Below are 17,718 nucleotides of genomic sequence, written 5' to 3'. Positions count from 1 at the left end.
CAGATTATCTAAGTGCAGTTAGATTCAGTTGTGATTGTCGCTTCCTAACTCCTAATGAATTCTCCTTTAGTTCTTTCACTGACATTTGCTATAAGGTCAAGACTGTGTTTAAGAATGATGTCGTGTTTTTGACTATTCAGCCAAAACCTGTGGCTTTATTTGTAGGGAGGGGCATCTACAACCCAGACCGGCTAGCACTGAGGTTCAGCAGATTTACCTCTGGATGCTTTACCACTACAAGCCCACCAACATCATCACCATCATTCAGTGAACACACACACACAGCAAACAAACATCGAATTAATTATTATTACAGATTAGGGTTTTGTGTAATCAGCTCTGTTTAACCCCAATGGATCTCTTTTCATTTACACAGAAGAGAAACATTAGAAATTCATGAAGTGAACACACACACGCACACTTTCTATTTCTACAGAAACCCTATTTAACCATATCCCTATTTCTTGGAGACAAGGAATGATGTAACGTGAATAAACACAATAATTTGTGTCCCAGTTCTTTAGAGTAAATGCCTTTAAGCCATACATGGAGTTTCTTAGAATTCCCTACATTTATTTCATAATTTCTAAAGCACTTGCTGCTTGCTTGGGATTCGTACATTTAAGGCTTAACTATAAACTCGTCAACATGTACACACACAAAAAAATGGAAAGCTTATACGGTACTCATTGTGACAACTAAATCTCCTTTATACTGATCATTTACGGTTAAAGTCTATTGCTCGTTTAGACAGAGGGGTTTAAATGCAGGATGTCGTTTATCTTCTACCAGAACAAATGTAACGTGAAACAGCCCAGCAGCAAAATAAAATACTCTGCTGTTGCTCTGGTGCAAAGGTGTCTTCAACTTTTTTTCTCCACTTAGGACAAAGAAGAAAAATGCAGTCTCACTCTGGGATCCAGTCTCATTAAAGCATAATGCCTCTTTTATCAAGTGACTCCGTGCCAGAAAGAGGCCGGTGACCAAAATGTCTTCCACAAAGAGAGTTAATAACTGTGTGTACTTTCTGGAAACACTCAACTTTCTACACCAGCAAAGGGTATTTCTGCTTTCTAACCCTGATGGACAGAACGTACGTTGCCCCACAAATATCTATGTCAGTCTTTTTGCTGAGGTTAGTTAGTGAAAGTCAGCGCTCTCACTTCAATAGCACTTTGAGGTCATCATGTAGAGCACACCAACATTCAACTGGATCATCTTGATTTAAACCTTCACGTCAGCAGGCCCCCACCCTGTCGATGATGAGTAAGACTCTGAGTCACCGAATCTTTATCAACTGTAGGGCGCCAGTCTGAGCTGAGGCTGACCTCCAGAGACATGTGAAATGACCTGCCGGCAACATAATAGTTTCATAACAATGTGCTTTACTATTATTCATAGTAGCAGAAGTGGATGTAGTGCTAGAGGGGGCAGCTTTGAGAGCTTAGTCTGAATGTTTTGCAGTTTGTCCCTATGGGCAGAGGTTGACTCCTCTCTGAAAGCCAGAATGAGAAGAAGTTCAATTTAACCTCACCCCACCCTCCTCGCGTGGCACATGGGAAGTGAACCATCATGCATCATGCTGGCATCTGTGATTCTGTACGCATGATATCTTAAAGTTACACCACAGGTGGAGAAATGATCTGATTAGATTTTGGAGGACCTCGCTGTATAAATTTACAAATTAATGAGGAAACACATAAAGTAGGTTTAAATTGATATTGCACATTTATTATTTAAAGACAAATGTAAAAAAAATATGTCTAATAAACTAAAAGGCCTGATGAGCAGCAAATTGTTACATTTTAAATACAGCAGAAGTGTAGAGTAGTTTGCCAGCACTTGCCTGGATCCACACTTGAAATCTACCCACTCCAATAATGTTGATTTCTCTGAAACAGTGTGTTCAAACTTAAAAAAATGGTCTAATAAACACAGTGGAAAGACTAACAATTAGCCATTAGCACCATGAGTAGGATTAACACAGCTGTCAATCTGTTGTCGATTGCTATCAAGCTGTGCGCTGAAACAGGGATATTTCAAATGACCAGTGCTTGCTGGTTTCTGGCCTGCCCAAGGCTATGACCATGTTGTTCTGGGATAAATAGTACTTTGGCATGGCATGAAAGTACTTCAGAGTCAGATGGATATGCTGGCTATTAGATATTTGTCTGATATAGGAAGAGTTTTTTACTTCTTTAAAACATTTGCTGAAATTTTCAGAATTAAACTTAACTTTGCTTAAAAAACTTGTTAAAGAAAATGTCTAATCAGCCAATCACATGGCAGCAACCCAATGCATTTAGTCATGTTAACATGGTCAAAGTGGCCTGCTGAAGCTCAACCTGAGCATTACGTTTGGGAAGAAAGAAAAAATAGGCAAATTTGAATGTGGCTGGTTGCTCCACAACCATTTCTAGGGTTTACAGAGAATGGTTGGAAAAACAGAGAATATCCAGAGAGCAGCAGTTCTCTGAGTTGATGTCAGAGGTTAGATAAGAATGGCCAGACTGTTTTGATCTAAAAGTAAGTCAACAGTAACTCAAATAACTACTAAGTAACCAGTCGAGGTATGCATTGTTAAACCTGGAGGCAGATGAGCTACAGCAGCAGAAGTAGGTAAAAACATTTGTAGGGGATACATAGATATATAGAGAGAGGATGGGTTATGTAAAATGCTCCTGTCTGGGGGTAAAACTTTGAGGTGGCTAGTCTTAGCTCTGATGCTCTGTAGGTGTTTTCCTAAGAAAAGAAATGAGAACAGACCATGTGCTATGTAGCTGGAGTCCTCTTTAATACTTTAATACTTAGCGCCTTCCATCTCTGGTGGTGGGTGTAATAATCCTGAAGCTGTGACGTTCCTGTTTCTGAAGCAGATTTTACTGATAACTCGGTTTGCAGAAATGCATCATTATTCCCGCTGTAAGGATGGGCTCTGTGGTAGCTCATTAGAAACTGGGTTTACATGGGTTACATGCAAATAGACTTCAGAGTAGGGGACTATGGCAGAAACTCGGTGGTGCTATGTAAGTTGGTTTTTACTTGTGCAGTCTGAGATGAGGTGTTTCTCCTACGTCTCACTGCAGAGCTGGTCCAAGCACTAAAGATTGCTGGCTAGCAAACTAGGCTAGCATAAAGACACACCCACAGTTTGAACTTTTGAAGAACTATTCTAGTCTATCAGTTTTATTTAGCTGTTTGATTTGAATGATGTTTGCCAGGGAAAAGGCAAAACCAGAGCAAACTAGCAACAGCAAATTTACAGCAGTGTCTCTCTATTCTACCCGCTCATCACTGTAGAGTTGGCTAACATGCCAGGCCAGAGTAAAGACACAGAAACATTTTACATTTTTAAAGCTTTATATTTAGACATATGAGAGTAGCATTGATCTCCTTGTCTAACATTTCTGCAAATAGAATATTACTCAAATCTGTAAACCCTTCATTTGGGATACCCTGAAAGTTTTAATCACTCTTTTTATATAGCAGAAAAATGTAACTCATATGTTCTTTTAGGCTACGTTCACACTGCAGGCGAAAGCGCATCAAATCTGACTTTTTTGACCCTATGCGAGCCATATCCGATCATCGTATGACAGTGTGAACGGCACAAATCCGATCTGGGACACTTTCGTATGTGGTACTGAATCCGATACATATCTGATGTTTTAGAAAGCGACTGCTGTTTGATGGTCATGTCGCATTAAATCCGTCTTTTACGTCACTGACACAAGACAGACGCCAATTATCAGCACTGGAGAAGACATCGCGAATGCTTCCTGGCCATCCCGTGAAACTGTTGGGAAGACAACGTGAACATTTTATTTGTACTGTATAATCTGCAGATTCTGACAGAAATCTGCAACTATCCTTTGAAGCACCGCTCCTCTCTAAAACATAAAAACAATTATTAGGACATATGTAAATAACAAAATAACTTAATAACTTAAAGCAAAATTGGGAAACGTAAAGTCCAAAACAAGTCTTTATATTAAGGGCCATCAGTCAAACAATACTGTTGGTCTGGGTCTAAACAGAGCGTGTTGTATGTGACGTCTTCTTTTGCGCTTTGAGCGTTCACACTAGAGAGCGTTTGTTGTCACATTTTATTTGTAGTGTGAACAAGCAGACAAAAAAATCGGATTTGATCAAAAAAATCGGAATTGAGCATTAAGACCTGCAGAGTGAACGTAGCCTAAGTCTGATCATTCAGGCAGTGGAGATGACCACTGCAGATTAAAGATGGAATCCATGAGTTTTCTTGTCTTTTTAAAAATACAATCCAAAAGCATTTTATTTAGACAAGATGGCTGTCTCTGAAAAAACATTACAAAACTCAGAAAATTGAGTTATTTTTAAGTAGAACTGCAATACACAGAATATGCAAGTATACACATGCTATATGGGAGTTTCCACTTCTTTTATCGCAAAAAAGTGTCCTAATGTTTTTCATATATTCAATAAAGAATTAACCACGAGTCTGATGTATAACTGCTTCTTGCCACTGAACGAGTTCTTTCATATGACACAAAATAGGCTCCTTGATCATTTTATCTTGCATGAGATTAAATTATGCCGGATTTTCACTGAAGAATAAGGATTCCCACATTGTATGACAATACTTTGATCAAAGCTGCTCTTTGAAATGTTGCAATACACAAGTCATAATAATGTCGCACATGCCATGCGGCATACGACTGATCGGAGGGTTCGATGTAAAACAGAAGAGACAAATCCAGAGCGGAGAAGAGCAGAGCTCCAAATAAACCAAGCTCCGTGAAGCAGGTAAAGAGAAAGAAGAGTTAAACAAATAATTTTAGATGAACCCTTTAAGTCTTTGACTGATTTCTAATTTCCCCCTGAAGAGGTTGAGCATCCTAAATTCACAACTTTAAGGTCAAAAGTGAACATTCTTAGGTGTAGCTGCGTTCCCACGAAAGGTCAAGGTGTGAGAGCTAAACGACGAGTTAGCAACCTGATTAATCAACCTGATAACAAGTGTTTTTCTAAACCTTCTTACCTCCGAGAAGCTTCTATACTATGCTATATGCTACAATGCTATACCTGTTCAAGTCACAGCCTGAGTTGCATATTAGTAACTGATATAGCCTGGTTCTTGTACTGGGACCTTTCTGGATTAGAAGAGTTCGTCATTGCGTACATGTTACACATGAATAAACATCAACTTTTAATTGCTGAAATCTAAATTTCATTCTTCACACTGGAAACGTCGTCCGCAGCAGTAGGTCCAGCTCACCCAAACCCAGCCAAGGCCCTGGCTCACAGACATTCTCATTTAAACATCTTTCAGCTAGCACTCCCTAATCCCACACTAGTTCTGAATACAGAAAAGAGCGGGTTCATGGTATCCTGCATATGTGCCTGTGCCTTTCCTGCAATTAAAGCTGACCAGCACACACAATGTCTTAGAAGTATATATGCAGCAGACTTTCATTTAACATTTATATTGTAAACTTAAGCTAGGCTTTGTGTAGAGAATGACAGAGTTATGAAGGTTGCCCTGCATTGTGCACAAAAAATTCAAGATCCAGTAAAACTGTGGGATTAAAATTACCCCATTTACCTTAAATGTGATAATGTTTGGAGTGTTTTTGAAAGAAAAGAAAGCTAATTATGGTGTTAATGTGTTATTAATCTTGTGCAAGCAATTTATACATAAATGTCATTTTTTTTAAGACCAAACCAACACTAGCTTACTGGAAAAATGACTTAAACCTGTTGGTTAAATCTTTGACTTTAGTTAAAAAGAAAAAGGCTGCTTTTTTTGTTTCCTTTGTGGAAGATTTTGATTTAGTGAGTTAATCTGTTAAATCATGTGACCCCATCTTTATATTTTCTTTTTCCTATGTACGAAAGTTGCTAATATGTAACGAATGTTTATTCTCTGAATGTGTAATATATGGTGCATTTTGTTTGTATATTAATTCTATTAATAAAAAAAAAGATCCAGTAAAATCCTAACTTTACATATTTCATATGTACATACAAAGCTTGCTAGAAGTGGCTTGATGTAGTCTACACATACAAATGGTGAGGACTCCAAACTGTCCTAAAATGTTTTGTTTCTTGTTCTCGAGTCTCCCTCATAAAGGAGAATTTTACTTATTTGAAACTGCCTGATTAAGATGTAATAAATCCAGCATATACAATATGCTGTATACCAGGCTTGCCTGTAAAAATAAAAGGCATTTCTATATAGTGGCTTTCCAAGTTATCTTTAAATGTTGTGTAATTGCAGAGGTAACACTTGTGAGCGGCTTCAAACTGCTCGGCTCACACCCAAGGCTGGGTTCACATGTAGGTTCAGGCAGCACAAGACCTTTGCTTAAGGTTGGGGAAAGATCACGTTTTCTGGTTTTAAATCAGACAATAAATGTTTCCACGTCCCCGGGTTAGTGCTTAAACACAGATATAAAAACAGACATGGAATCATCAGGTGTGTACAAATATATAAAAAAGTGGATATTCTAGTATAAAAAATGTCTTAACCTTCAATGCATGTTGTGAGTTTTCATTTTTGCACTGTAGTGCTCCCACAGCAATAACTTGAGGTGACTTTTGTTTATGTTAGAGAATCTAATGCTTCACAGCGGGACAACAGGCCCGATGGTAAGTAACACAGGCGAGTCTGTCTTTGTCTTAAAGGAAATCCTTCCTCCCTGCTGTTTAGGAAAGTGCCTGGAAAGAAGTTATGAAGTTTGAAATCAACATCTTTTCCAACTTAAATCAGAGAAGATAATGCATAAATGTATAGCATAGAATATATAGTGTCCTCAACATCATCCTCTGTATATCTGTCTCACACTCGCTCTCATTCATCCTGCTGTCGTTCCAGCCAATCTTCCTCCTCCCATATATTTCCAGCATCTCTTCATGCCTCATCATCCCCTCCACAATTTATGACTCTCTCTCTCTTTCTCTCTTCTCTTCTTGCTTCATGTCTTTAAATCTGTTCTCTCTTCTTATTTCACTTTATCTCTTCTTCCCTCCTTGTACGAGTCTCCTTCCTCCTCAGCTCTTTCGCAAATCATTTTGTCCCTTATGGCAAAATTTCTCTTTTTTTGTAAGTGCAGAGCTATTATAGCTCAATGTTGACGTTAAAAGACTTTTTTCAGTTTGTACAGTTTATTGCATCGTTTTAACAAGGATTCCATATATATCAGGTGCTGAACTGAATTAGCTTTGCCTCGAAACAATTATAATGGAAGAAGCAGCAGCAATTCCCTCTGCGCTATACTCCTCCTCTCCCCTTCTTCCTCATCGCCCCTCTTTTCTGCTCCTCTTCCAACTTTCCGTGGTTCTGCCCGCTGTGAGCACGTTGTTCTTCTTGCTACTGATCTTTAGTTTCATCCTTTTTTTCTCTTTTCTGTGTCTAAGTTTTCTCTCATTGCTGTCTCCAGAATCTGAGGGCAGCTAAACGCACTGACTGAAGCGTCGCAGAAAAGCGCACTTTTCAGGTATCTTGATCATTTTTACGCATGTACATAGAAGTGTGCGGTTCAACATTTACATATTTCAAATGTATCCAGCATTGTTTGGTGTCAAACTTGGTAAAGTTGCAGTTTAATTGGACTCAACAGGTTCAAATAAATCAATTTCTGACTTATATTTTTTCCAGTATCTCCAGTTTGCAGTTATGGTGAGATGAAAACAAAGCAGAAAGTTTCTCTAATCGGGCTGTGACCTGCTGATGAGGATAAGGATACATGATGCTTTTGAAAATTCTCCCAAGTCTTTCTAATCCATATAGCCCATGGTCGTTCGGCTTTACAGCTGTGAAGCTGTTGCCAAATGTGGGAATGTTTTATTCAGACGGAAAATTTACATGTGATGAAAATCTTTATAAATACCTTCCAGCTTTGGGCATGTCTACATGCTTCCAACTTTTTAAGGGTATTTTCTACGACAGGCCAACTAGACTGAGCACAGTCAGGCGTTGAGTGAGATGCAAAATATGGGACTTTTTATTATATTTTCACCTTTCTCTGATGGAAACATAATACTCCAATCAGCATTTATTCTGCTACCATTGGATGGATCTATTAAGGCCAAGTTACGTCCACTTAATGCAAGATGGTTTGGAATAGCACTTAATGTGTCAGAGGCTCCACACCAACACACAAACAGAGTGAAAGTGTGCAGGGACAGGGTAGTTGTTGTTGCAGCTGGAACAGTTTAAGGGTTACACGGCTCAAATAATCTAAAATATCACAAGAGAAAAGTCTCAATAACATTACTAACATTAATAATCACGAGGGCCATTTACTGCATAATGAGTTCTTTTACTCTGACAGCTTCGCTTGCAGGACTGTTCTGACACATCGCTGTAATGGATCTGAATGCTCTCACCACTGCTCTTCTGTTGCCCCGATGTTTCTCCACTACCTTCAATCTCCCATCTCTGCGCCCCTGCTGTAAATTACTCCCACCCCCTTCTCCATCTTTGTAATAGATGGCTGATGCTGGTCAGTGTGACAGAGTCGTCCTGCCGCCGGTTCATCTACCTGCTGATCAGATCTATATGACATCAGCTTCACACAATAAATCAGCGCGCACACACCTGCAGTTTCTGGTGGGTGCACGGCCTCCGTCCATTCTGACGATTGATGCGCACCTTATTGCTAAACGCCCAATATAATTCAACTCCCCACATCCCACCCCGTGTGTGCGCGCACATGTGTGTGTGTGTGTGTGTGTGTGTGTGTATCCTGCTGGTGCATTGTAATGCACTCACATGCACAATTTGAATACACATCTGTTCTTCCTTTTTCCTCTCACACAAAGTGTTAAAACTATAAACTCACTTTCTGCCACTGCCTTCTAGCACTACACATCCTTTTTACATACACTTACACACACGCACACAGTCTCTCTTTCTCTGTTCATCCTCACAGAGAGAGAGAGAGAGGGAATAGGGAGTGAGAGAGCACCTGCTTGGCTGTAAAACACTCAGACAAACGGTCGTCTGTGTTTGGGAAGACTTGAACAAATGGGAAAATTATACAGTGGAACCTAAACGACACTCTTTCACCCAAAGATGCATCGTCCCACGCAGCCGAGGAGACATTTTGGAGCATATCCAGTATTTTTTTGTTTGTTTGTTTTAATGCCTGTATTTGTTAAGAGCATATGATGAGTATACCTGAGCAGAAGCAACAGAAGGTAAATAAACTAGGACTTCAGAAACAAGTACTGGAGCTGCTAAAGAAGTGAAATAACCAGAGAGACACAACAAGATGCAAAACTTAAAGATCATAAGACATAAAAAATGACCCCAAAGGGACCAGAGCGAGACAAACTGCCAGGTCACGCAAACATACAAAGAAAAGGACACAAATGACAAGCGCGTGTGCAACAAGACTGAGGTGGGAAGGAATAGCAAAGAAGGAGACAAGCGACGCAGAATAACGACCGCAAAGAGACCGCTGAGTCCCTGCAACATCAGAGACACGGATGTGAGTTCAGAATGAACAATATTTCCTGCATGGATGCCGACTCTTTATATCGCACTACAACTCTGGCTGAGAGTCCTTAGGCTTCCCTGGAGGAAATGCGATTCACCCGCGATGTCCAGCTTTTAGCAGACTCGTGTTATTTTATCCGCCCACGTGTACGCTGATGCATGAATAGCAGGCAGCCTGTTGGCCTTGCAGTGAGTTTAAAAACCAAAACTGTCCAATCAAAGTGTCAAAGCCTGAATTTGTATCCAATCAAAACGGTTGTAACTAACGAATGGAAGCACGTCCTAAATAAACGACACCCGTGTTCTTTCCTCGCGCGTAAAAATGCTCTTCTTCACCTGAGTCTCTCACCTCTGACAAACACACACACGAGGATCAGGCGCACTCCCTGCTCTCTCGCTATCTCGTACGCTCGGCGCGCGCGCGCGCGCGCACACACACACACACACACACACACACACACACACAAACACACACACACACACACAGCACGAGAAGTAAACTCGTCGCCCGCACTCATCACGCGCACATACGCGTTAAATCGGAGCGTGACATCCTCTTACCTGGTGTTTCAGAGGAACTAATCCTGAATCCAAGCAGATAACGGAATCTTGACCAGACACAAATGTTAAAAAAAATAATCCCAGCACTGGCTCTCTTTTCTTTCCTCCTCTCCAAAGTGACGGGACGATATAAGCGTAAATAAGCAGCCGAAGAAGGTTGTTTTCTTCTCTCCTCTGCCCACCAAAAATGAGATGTAGACCCTCAGACAAACAGCCTCTCTGGCTATAAAAAGGAATAAAATCCCTTTTCCTCTTCTCTCCTTCTTTCTCCGAGATGTTGGTAGGATAAAGTCTCCTCCAATTAGCCGCAGTTAGGCATCTCCCCCGCTCTCCCTCTCTCTTTCTCTCTAGCTTTCCTTTCCTCTCCTCCGCTCTCCGTCTATCCCGCTCCTTTCTTCCAGGACGGCATGGAAGACAAAGAAAAAGCAGGTACAGACCTCTGTGTTCAGTCTTTTCTCTGACTCTGTCCGGGCAATGGTGTGGAAGAGTCGCTCTACTTTGCGCAGCCAAAAATAACTTCCAATCTCCAAACTGGAATCCCGAGAAGCGCTGGCACTCAAATAATCTCTGTTAAATTCTTACAATATTCATACTGTGGCGCTGTAGTAGAAATTACGCCTTTATGTTCGTCCTTGTTGCACTTTGTGGAGGTTTTTCTCTGTCCCTATAATATTTCTACAGGGGATTTAACGCGCCAGCAGCAGTCAATGTGTGCCCACAGAAATGTTGAGGTACTTAATATTTTATGATTTATGATCTCTCTAAAAGTCATGTATAATTCCTTTATATAAGGTTCATTCCAAGTTTCACTGATGGCAAGACAGCTGAAGGGAATGACAGGAAATGTGTCCTTAATGACCAAGTAATAATCTGCAGGTTCCAGCTTTGTGGGTTGATATCGTCAGTATATCGATTCATCAATAAGTAGATCCAGAGGGGCTGCTGGAGAGGCATGAGAATCAAGCTGCAGTGCACCGTTCACCTTTCTCCTCACATCCACTCCAACAGCTCAAAGTTTGTCCGTTAAAAATCTCCAGAAGTCAATCAGCCAATCTATCAGCTCATAAAAACAATGAGTCCATACTCAATCAGCGATCGGTTACTTACAGCGCAGTAATTCAGGAACAGGCTTCCGCTTTCCTCTAATTTTCCCCAAAAGACCTTTTTGGAAATAATAGCTTGCGCGTGTTCTCCATTTCTCTGCTGTCTCCTCTTTGCTCTCCCCTTTTTCTTACTTTTCTTCCTCTCCAGGAATGTGTCCCTTACAGGTCGGAGTGTTAAACCAACCTTTTTTCTTTCCTGGACACAATCCCGGAATGTGCTTTGCTGCCAAAATCACAAAAAAAGTCTACTTGAAATGACTTTTGGAAATCCTTCTTGTAGCGCTGGGAGAAAAGGGAGAGGAGGGGAGAGCGCGAAGTCTTCAGCCGCTTCTTCTGGGTCGTCCACAAACCCGATGAAGAGGAATGAGGAGATGGGGAGGAGGAACAGGGGGAGCAGGATCTCCTCCCTTTTTTAAGCTACAGAATGGGCAGAACGATGAAGGGACCAGAGGAAGAGGAGACTGGAAGGAGGAAAGTGTCTGCTCCTCTGATTAAACCACAAAGGAGGAACACCACTTTTTAATCGGTGGCTGAAACAGCGCCTCTTTTCCCCCTCTCTTCCAGAAATACTTACCCTGCTCATCCGTTTCCCTCAGATACTTTACCACCTGCCCACAGAAAGGCAGATAAAAGACATGGAATCTGTCATTTCTCGCGGAGGCTTTTATCCAAAGTGGCTTAAAAGAGTCCACAAGAGAGCGCAGAGAAGCCAGAGAGAGAAAGAGAGAGAGAGAGAGGGGGGGGGGGGGGGGGGGAGAGAGAGAGAGAGCTTTGGGCAAAAAAAAAGAAAAAAGAAATTAAAGGAATATCCTTCTTCTTGTTTCTGTGTTTTTGCGTGTGCTGATGTTTAAACCCGTGCCCATGTCAGCTGGTTTACTGTCGTGGGTAACACGGAGGGTTTGTGTTGTTGAGATGAGACATTGATAGAAATGACTGGGATAGACGGCACCGGGCTGCTCTCGCTCCCCACGCGAACGGCGCTGTTCCTTCAGCACTACACAGACACAAACACAGCCAGAGTGGCGAACAGAAAGAAACGAGGTGAAGGTGCACAGATGCGATTTTCTTACATTAAACTGGACTTTTTATGTAGTTAGTTTTTGTTTTATTTTTCCCACTTAATGTTTGTGAGTTGGTGTGTTCATATCATATTACCTGCATTTTAACGCTACAGATTGTTATTTTTTAGAGGGAAAAACACAAAGGGGTAAAAAGAGAAAGTTTTAGAAGAAAAAATATATAAGGGAGGCTCGTAACAGAGGGAGTACGTGCGAAGGAGACAGCGAGGATAGCCAAGTGTTGCTGCTGGGGTTTTGTTGCGTTAGGAGGGTGAACAGTGCCACATTGTTGCCCCCTTTTGGCCACTGAGGGAAATTATCTGAGGGGGCGAAAGGGGAAAAAACATTTAATGGTGAAGGAAGGATGCTTAGTAGTATTACCAGGAATTAGATTTCTTTTCTTTTTTAACAGGGTCTATAGGCTTTAATTTGAGGAGGGGAAACACTGTTACACTTCTATTTTAAAATACGGGTGGGGGTGGGGGGGTGTAGTGTTTTTTTTTTATCTGTAATGCTTTTCCAGAGAGTACAGCACGAGTTCAATTGTGAGAAACAATATCAGTTAAAACAGAAACTATATCATTAAGTTCATGTTTCAGTCACCAATGACCATTTTCCTCGGGTCAGGGAGTGAAAGTTTCATGGCTAAATGAGAAACTGTGACTGCAGTTAAACCTCCACATGCTGCCTGGCTAGTTGGCCCATGATCTTAGGCAGAAATTACAGAGGTGAGAGGGGAGGAGTCTCTGGATCCTTATTCCTCACCTGTGTAAGTTACTACTTACCAACAGCTTTACTTTGAAAATATTTAGAAATTTAAAGCAAAGGATGTGTCAGCTGCTTATTTTTCTTCATTTCTGTCCCTTTAAATATACGCATATTATGAATAGACTGGCTTTGGTGTCCACTAACCCCCCTCATTAAAAAAAGTCCTGGCATCTCCGTCTTTGGTTAAAGGATTTTTGCAAAGAAACAATGTGAACAGGATGTGGCAACAGAATGCACGTGAAACAGAGAGGAGACACATTCAAAAAGAAAACATGGGGCAACATATACAATGAGAAACTGTTACAAATGTACATTTGGGAACTCTTACAAACAGTGCAGTTGTAGCTTTGGGAGCGAGTGTAATGAGAATGCATTATTTCAAGGTAAGTCCAGAATAAGTTACACTGAAGAGAAAGAGATACACGGAGTGAATTATCCCCATCGGAGACTATGAGGCTAAAATGTGCCATAGCATGCATTCACACCGGGTTATACAGACAGTAAATATTGTGATTATCATGCAAATTCAAAATGCTTAAATATTAATAGACATAAGAGAGACAATTCTTCCATGCACAGAGTTGAGTCTTGCTAAAGCTTGTTATGTTGACTGATAGGTTGTGCAAAGAGGCTGGAAGTACGGACAGGTGAGTTGGGGTAGGGGAGACCGGGGATAGTTGTAACATTTTTGACATTTCTGTCTGTAAATTGGAGCTCTTTTAAGGTAGTGGATTCAAAATGTAATGCAAAGTATTTACATGTCTCGGCTATTAAATAGTGCAGCTATTTTCTCTGCAGCACAATTACCCATTGCATGGTATGGTCTCAAACACAAAGAGTGAAATGTTACAATTAACCCCATAGTCTGGGTTAGTTGTAACATATCCTGGGGTGAAATGTAACACAATGAAATAAGGGTACTAACAAAACATTAACATGTAATCTTTGTTTATTCAACACATGAATGCACTTAGAGCCATTTATGTAGCTATGTGTGTGTGTGACAGAATGCAGAAATCTAGCTTTTGAACATATTCCAACCCCCCAAAAAAGACAAATTATGGAATTTTCTGCAACTGAATATTTCATTAATTTTGGTTGGTCTTCCTTGAGTTTGGCCTCATTGGCTGAGTGGGCATTATAACCTACAACTCTTGCACCAATTTTGAACATAACAATGAAGCTGAAAAAATGTAGTTGTTCACCAGCATCGCAATTCCATTACATTTTTTCCATAGCTTACCTTGGTGTGGTTTGCAAAGTGCTTCAGAAAGATGAGGAAATCTGTTTCTTGCACCCTCCTGATTTATTTCCATTACCAATACTTCCTACTGGTCCATCTCTGACACAGTGGTCTGCATAATGTATGTGTGGGAACACAAACAGTGGAGGAATTCTGTTGCCAATGGCATTAACCGCATATACAAAAGTGACCAGTGAACCTCTCTCTGCTGATGTCGTTGCCCCAACTTGTTTAATATAAGTTAAAGTAATAGTGTGGTAAGTTGTAACATCTGCATTATTGTTACAACTAACCCAGACTGTTGCTGTTACAACTGACCCAGACTCCTATAGCCATGAACTAGCTAACATTACAGCCAACCGCTAAAACATTAGCACTAAAGATCTACACAGAATATATCCCCATAGACATACAAATAACATAATTTAGGTTTGATGAGTTTAACTGCAAAGCAGATAATGCTATTAGAAATTGAAATAAAGTAGAAAAACTTACTTTTTGGCATACAAATTACTTTTTTTCGTGTAAAATTGTCTGTGTTTGAAAAAATGTGCTGATTTTTCACATGTGATAGCAGTTCTGAATTGGGCATGCACAGGATGAGTCACATCATTTGAAACGTAGCCCTGATTGGAGAAATTGGAAGTGTTACAACTGACCCACATTACAACTATCCCCGGTCTCCCCTACTGAGGACCATCTCAGAATGCAAAGCTTTGGAACAGATGGTTAACTAGATGTTTAGGGTCACTGGCAATCCTAGCTGCCCTTTTCGTCACCCTAGTGTCATGCGGTTCCTAGATGGAGCGGAGCAGACAGCCAGCAAGGCACCTACCAGTGCGGAAAATATGCTGGACCTTGTCCCTGGAAAGGAGACTGCCTGTTTTAGCTTTGGTGTACGATGCGAGGATCATGTCAACAAGGGATGCCTAAAATTGGGTAAAGAGTTAGGGATACAATCATGCTCTACCCTCCAGGAAAAATTCAAACCAGAATAAAAAAAATCATTTATGCACTTCTTTTTTTAATGCACTACACGTCTTAGTCTGTGTGGACTTTCTCTAAAAACTGTTAAAATTTAAATGAGGCTGGGTTGATTACTGCTTTAGCCCTACTTTAGATATTTTATTGTGCTTTTGTAGTCTTTTGAAGATTTTAAATACACTTCATTCTCAGTAATATTTAAAGTAGAAAAGAGTACTTTCAATTTTGGATTGGCTAATAATCTGTAAAATATATTTTACCTGTGAAGCGTAAAAAAAAAGGGCTTTCCAGTAAATTCTCTTTTCTATTCACTTTTTATTCATTGCTTGGTGTTATAGGCACAGTTGTCCCAGTAAGTGAAGGCAACAGGCTCCAACCATTATTCACGTAGCTACAGGCAGAAAGCCCTGAGTATGAGACTTTTTTAAGTCAAGAACTGCACTTACTCAAGTCCCCCAAATACACTGTTTTTGAAGTAGATTAAAGATAATCTAGGCAAGAACTAGGAGAACTCACACACATACAGAGATTCCTTCTTAGTTTATTGAGATTTATAAGAATGGGTTAGTTTTAGCTGATTTCTTGCAGCCCCAAAAAGACACTACCCATTATGATTTAGAAAACTGGAGACAATCCTGTGCCGTGCAAACACCAGCAGATGTTTCTGGTAGCAAAAATCAAGAATTTAAATGGGGTGAAAATTAGAGATGGGAGTCAAGTGGTCCAGTTTTTTGGGATCATTAGCCTGCCTGCCTGTTGATCCTGCTAATCGGTTCTTGCACTCTCACTATGATCAGCTGATTTCAGTTTGTGTGTTGGATTAGGAAAATAGTGGCGCAGTCTCCAGCATGGATATGAACATTACTTTTATCTGTATTCTGTTAAAGGATGAGAGTGCGATGGTAAAGTGGAGACTGCTCCAGGACAGAAACAACTCAATTATACAGTTAACACAACTTTGGGTTTTTGGCTAGCTTAGCGATAGCATACATTTGCATTAGCATGTTGAGCTTTATTATGGAATAAAGCTGAGTGGATGCTGACCCCAGACCAGCACCGTGTTAAAGTGAGCCACTGCTGAAATTCAACAGGTCACAAACTGACAAGCAGTCAGGCTGCGTGTTTCTACCTGCTCATGTTTCTGCAGTAGAATCAAAAAAGTCCCTTTGTGCTGGTTTTCATTTTTAATTTGTGCTGTCGGTTTTGTGTTCATATCTAAATACTAAGAGAAAAATCGCTAGGGTGGGATTTGTGCTGGTGTGTGGGGCTGTAGTCTGCAACTTTATATTGTTAACTGGTAATTATGAGACAGTTTATTTCAGATAATTTTACAGAGTAACATGAAAGTGATGTTATGAGTAATATAACGAATGTGTTTCTCCTGTGTGTAATTAAATAACCTACTTTGTCACTTTTTAAGAAAAGTGTTGTGTGTAATATGAGTAATACATTACTTTTTGTGAGTAATGACCCCAGAAATGATCACAACAAAGAGGAGAAATACCTCTAACATACACAAACATTTGACCAACAGCATGTAATAAATTACATGAATGTAATGTATTTGATATTCTGCTTAGAGATGGTGGTGAGTCTCAAAGTGGAGCCAATGAGAATCGACGAGGAATCGAATTCTCATTCGATCAGATAGGAATTAACTGATGCTTAATTCCTATCAGTTCCCATCCCTAGTGAAAATTCGATGAATGACTAAAAACACCACAATAAACAATAAACTTACAAATAATGGAATGTTTATGTTTCATGGTTTGTTTGTTTTTTTGTTTTTTGTTAATGTTTGTGTGAGGAATATACAGAAAATACACACACACACACACACAGAGTAAAATATTGCCTGGTACAATATGTGTTTAATGGCTCTATTGACTTCGAGGCACATTTGAGACAAAGGAAGTCATGAATACAGACGTTCACTTAGAAGAATGACTCTGTGGGAAATGTTTTCATCCCACTTAAAGTTGTCAGTGAAGTCTTTCTTTGAAAATTGCTATGGCTCAATCGGCTCGACAGTTGAGCTCTTGGTCTCTCGGGGAATGTGAGCAGACCTGTGGCTTCACACACAAATCGGCTCCAAGATTTGAGTGCTTAGCAGTTGGGCTCCAAAGACAGTCTTTGGCAAATACCAAAGAGACACCCACTCTGTAGAGATGATGCAGTCACTGCACTCTCAGACAGTGTCTAGGGCCTACTTTCAAACTGAAGTGTAGATCTGTCTTCAGCATCAGTATGTTGCAACCATCTGGGCCTTGAATAAAAGCCATGAAGGGCTGCGACAAGTGAAGGGTCTGAACCTCATTTACTCAACCTATTGGTTGAGTAAATGAGGCTCCTCTGCATTTTGAATTCTCTCCCGTAGAAGTGAGGGGAATTCATTCCTCCGCTTGCCATGAATCAAGACTGCAGAGTTGGGATGTTTGGCTTTCATTTTTATCATCTGTTCTGATAGAAGGCAGGCTGTGCCATTTGCTTTGTGCACAGAGGTAAAAATGACTGAAG

General features: G+C 40.4%; 1 protein-coding gene across 4 annotated transcripts in view; it reads right to left on the bottom strand.

Annotated features, from left to right (window-relative positions):
- The window catches only part of il1rapl2 (interleukin 1 receptor accessory protein-like 2), a 518,624-nt gene extending 506,561 nt beyond the window's left edge, over positions 1 to 12,063 (bottom strand). For 3 of the 4 annotated variants that reach the window (XM_085182337.1, XM_085182353.1, XM_085182345.1), the window contains exon 1: positions 10,046 to 12,063. The gene's annotated coding sequence lies outside the window, so the exon portion shown is untranslated. The remainder of the gene's footprint in view (positions 1 to 10,045) is intronic. The other variant, XM_085182360.1, reaches the window with a different exon arrangement.
- Positions 12,064 to 17,718: the final 5,655 nt, after the last annotated feature.

This window comes from Neolamprologus multifasciatus, chromosome 2 (genome assembly GCF_963576455.1).
Source record: "Neolamprologus multifasciatus chromosome 2, fNeoMul1.2, whole genome shotgun sequence".
Lineage (NCBI taxonomy): Eukaryota > Metazoa > Chordata > Actinopteri > Cichliformes > Cichlidae > Neolamprologus > Neolamprologus multifasciatus.
This window is presented reverse-complemented; position numbering and strand designations above follow the sequence as displayed.